Genomic DNA, 4,714 nt, shown 5'->3' on the forward strand with positions numbered 1-4,714 from the left:
CCCTTCAATATGGGAGACCAACAGCAAAACCCTCTACCTAAATCTCTCAAAGATAGGTTCTACCCCTCTAGAACAGCCTAACCTTCTTGCATAGTTCTACCACAAGCCCAAGGTAATAATTTTGAACTCAAATCTCAATACATCACTATGTTGCCCAACTTCCATGGGTTGACCTCTGAGGATGCATACCTATATCTAAGGGAATTTGAAGAGGTATGTGTTCTAATTAAGATCCAACAGCTTTTTGATGATGCTGTTATGCTTAGGTTTATCATTTTTGCATTGAAATACCAAGCTAAGAAGTGGTTGCATGAGTTACCCATAAATTCCATAACCTCATGGGAACAGTTCACAGTTGTCTTCCTTAAGAAGTTTTTCCCAACTCATAAGACCAATAAGCTTAGAAGTGATATCATTCAGTTTAGGCAAAAGCCTAGTGAGTCCTTTTCCAAACTTATGGAGAGATTCAAGGATCTACTCCAAGAATGCTCTCACCATGGCCTAGACTAATGGCATTTATGTCAAATAATTTATGAGGGTATTGATTACCCAACTAAACAAATGATAGAGTCTATGTGCCTTGAGGGATTCACATCCTTTACAGATGAAGAAAAGGCATGGGAATTCTTACTTGACTTAGCTGACAAAACCCGTGAGTAGGAATCAACCCAAGAGAGTAAAAGAACCATAGGAGGGAAAGGATATTTTGTGGATGGGATAGTAGCCAAGGAAGCCCATTTAGATAGCCTAATCAAGAGGATTGAGGCTATTGTTCCTAGAGGGCCATCATTAGTCAATTTGGTTAGGATTTGTGCTTGGTGTTAGTCCCCTGGACATGTCATAGAGAATGCCCCAACACCTCTGGGGGCACTTCTAATGATAGTGTCAATGCCTTATACCAGAATAATCCATATAGTAACACCTACAATCCAGGATAGAGAAATCACCCAAATTTCTCTTGGAATCAGGGCAACCAAGCAGGGCCTTCCAATTTTCATAATCAATGTCAACCTGGACCCCAAAGGCCTCCCTTTGCACAACAATCGTTTTCCCGAAATAATTTTTCTAGGTCAAATGTAGGACCTCAGGCTAGTTTTCCTAGGGCCCCTTTCCTATCATCTTATCAGCAGCCCCCTAGGTTTACCAACACTGGAGAGGCAAGTAGAATAAGTGATATTATGAGAGAAATCACCCAAGCTGTCTCAATTATGCGTGAGAGGTAGAAACGAACTTTACCCAGTCAACCAGAGCCTAACCCTAGGCATCATCAGCCTGTTAGTTCACAAACACCAACTAATGCACCACTGAATATAGTAAAAGGTCAGACCTAATAAGGGCCCTCTAACCAATGTAATGTTGTTTAAGCCCTTAGGAGTGGTAGAGAGTACCAACAGAGCATTTCTAAATCTTTCCAATCTATTACTCCTGTTAACTCTTCTTCAGTTGAGGACACAAATGTGCCTCTTGTTCTAGGTTCGTCTGATGAACCTAAAGATTCTTCTGAAACTAAAGATAATTTGATTGAGGAAACAAAAAATGATTCTTCTGAAAAAGGGTAAATCCCTAACAGTCCTTATGTTCATCTGGTCCCATTTTCTAATCGTATGGTACATAAAAAGAAGACTGCTTCCATGGATAAAATTTTAGAAGTCTTCAAAAAGGTAGAAGTGAACATCCCTCTTTTGGATGCCATATCTCAGATCCCCCTATGCAAAGGTACTGAAAGATTTGTGTACTCACAAACATATCACTAGTGTGCCCAAAAAGGCTTTCTTGGCAGGTAACATTAGTTCCATAATTACTCAGCCTATAGTAACCAAGTATAAGGATCCAGGGAGCCCTACTATAACTTGTGTTATAGGCAACACCTACATTGAGCATGCCTTACTTGACCTTGGTGCAAGTGTGAATCTTTTACCTTACCATGTGTACAAGCAACTAGGATTGGGAGAATTGAAAGCCACTGAAACTACTCTTCAGTTGCCAGATAGGTCTGTTAAGATTCCTAAAGGGATGATTGAGGATGTCTTACTAAAGGTGGGGGAATTTATTTTGCCTATTGATTTCATTGTGTTAGATACCAAGCCCTTCTTAACCAAGGATGAGATCCCAATAATTTTAGGAAGTCCATTCTTGGCTACCAGTAATGCATTAATCAATTGTTGGAATGGTTTCCTAAGATTATCTTTTGGTAACCAAACTGTTGAGTTTAACATGTTTAGGATAGGCAAGCAACCACATATGGAAGAAGAGATCAATATGCTTGAGGATTTTCTGGATTTTTCTAAAGATTTAGTTACCAACTTTGATATTGATTTTGATTCAAAATTTCAAGAGTGTATGGATGAGTTGGATGATGATAGTGAAATTTTTTTTTTCTGAAATCTTGAGTCTTCACACACCTGTGGAGCCCTTAGGACCCCTTTCCAATTCTATTCCCAAACCTTCCATAGATGAGCCACCTAAGCTAGATCTTAAGGAGTTTCCATCTAATTTGAGGTATTCTTTCCTAGGGCCTGACCAGACTCTTCTTGTAATAATTTCTTCAAATTTGACTTCTAGCCAGGAAGAGGAGTTACTTAAAGTGTTAAAAGATAATAAGGAAGCCCTAGGTTGGACCATGGCTGATATCAAGGGTATAAGTCCTTCTATTGTGTAACATTATATACATCTTATGGAGGATTCCAAACCATCCACGGAACGCCAAAGAAGAGTTAACCCAGTGATGATGGAAGCCATTAAGAAAGAGATCCTAAAGTGCTTGGATCATAGAATAATTTATCCTATTTCTGACTGCCAATGGGTAAGCCCAGTTCACGTAGTGCCTAAGAAGTCTGGTGTGACTGTAGTTCCTAATGCCAATAATGAACTAATTCCAACCCATGTCCAATCAGGGTGGAGAGTGTGTATAAACTACAGGAAACTTAATGTGGTAACCTGGAAGGACCACTTTCCAATGCCATTCCTTGACCAGATGTTAGAGAGCTTAGTTGGACATGAATACTATTGTTTTCTTGATGGATATTCCAGCTATAATCAGATCCCAATTGTTTTAGAGGACCAACATAAGACCAACTTTACATGCTCATATGGAACATTTGCTTATAGGTATGCCCTTTTGGGCTTTGCAATGCCCCTACTACGTTCCAACGATGCATGATGAGCATCTTTTCTGACATGGTTGAAAAATTCTTAAAAGTATTTATGGATGACTTTTCAATTCATGGGAATTCCTATTCTGAATGTCTTCATCATCTTTCTCTAGTTTTGAAAAGGTGCATATCTAAAAATTTGGTTTTGAATTAGGAGAAATGCCATTTCATGGTTAAATCTAGTATTGTTTTAGGCCATGTAATATCCAAGGAGGGAATTAAGGTAGATAGAGCCAAAGTGGATTTAATTGGTAATTTACCACCTCCTCAATCAGTTAAGGACGTCTGGTCTTTTCTAGGGCATGCGGGCTTCTACAGAAGGTTTATTAAGAACTTTAGTCAGTTAGCCGACCTCTCACTTCATTACTTGCCAAAGATCAAACTTTTGAGTTTTCTAAAGAGTGCCTAGAATCCTTCAAACAACTTAAGAAGGAGTTGACCAATGCACCCATTGTTCAACCACTTGTTTGGACTGAACCTTTTGAACTGATGTGTGATGCTTTGGATTTTTTCATAGGAGCAGTTTTGGGTCAAAGGATTAATAAGTTGTCCATTGTCATTTACTATGCTAGTAGGACCTTAAATGATGTACAACTCAATTATACAACCACTGAAAAAGAATTTTTAGCTGTTGCGTTTGCATTAGAAAAGTTTCGATCTTACTTAGTTGGTTCACATGTGGTGGTGTATACTGATCATTCTGCTCTCAAATACCTAGTTTAGAAGAAGGATGTCAAAGCCCATCTCATTAGGTGGGTTTTACTTTTGCAAGAGTTTGATTTAGAAATTAGGAATAAAAAAGGAGTTGAAAACCTAGTTGCAGACCATTTATCCCGGCTTCTCAATTCCTTGACTGTCGATTCTCCAGTCAACGAGAACTTTCCAGATGAACAATTATTTACAATGTCCAGTGAACTATGATTTTCTGACATTGTCAACTTCTTAGTTTCTGGTGTGAATCCGAAACACTGGTCCATCTAAGATAAGTATAGGTTTCATTCCCAAGTTAAGCACTTTTCTGGGATGATCCTTATTTGTTTAAGATATGTCTATATCAGATTATCCGATGATGTGTTCCTGATCATAAGCAACATTACATTCTCTCTTTTTGTCATGATCATGCATGTGGTGGGCACTTTGGACCTAAGAAGACTGCTGCAAAGGTTCTCCAATGCGGATTTTATTGGCCCACTCCTTTTAGAGATGCTATTGATTTTTGCAAGGCTTGTCCCACCTGCCAGTCTTTTAACCGTATCAATAAGAGGAACATGATGCCCCTCAATCCTATTTTGGTAGTTTAGATCTTTGATGTATGGGGCATCGATTTTATGGGACCATTCCCTAATTCCTTTGGGAATTTGTATATACTTTTTGCCACTGATTATGTTTCTAATGGATAGAGGCCATACCTTGTAAATCTAATGACCACAAAGTGGTGGTCCAGTTTCTCAAAGAGAATATTTTTCCTGCTTTGGTGGACCACGTGCAATAATTAGTGATAGGGGTACTCATTTTTGTAATCGGCTTTTTGAGGCCCTAATGAAAAAGTATGGGATCACCCA

General features: G+C 38.8%; 1 non-coding gene across 1 annotated transcript; it reads right to left on the minus strand.

Moving 5' to 3' along the window:
* Window positions 1-396: 396 nt before the first annotated feature.
* On the minus strand, window positions 397-503 carry LOC122090282. The gene has a single exon (XR_006143521.1). It is a non-coding gene; the product is annotated as a small nucleolar RNA R71 (small nucleolar RNA).
* Between the last annotated feature and the right edge of the window lie 4,211 nt (window positions 504-4,714).

This window comes from Macadamia integrifolia, chromosome 9, assembly GCF_013358625.1.
Source record: "Macadamia integrifolia cultivar HAES 741 chromosome 9, SCU_Mint_v3, whole genome shotgun sequence".
Lineage (NCBI taxonomy): Eukaryota > Viridiplantae > Streptophyta > Magnoliopsida > Proteales > Proteaceae > Macadamia > Macadamia integrifolia.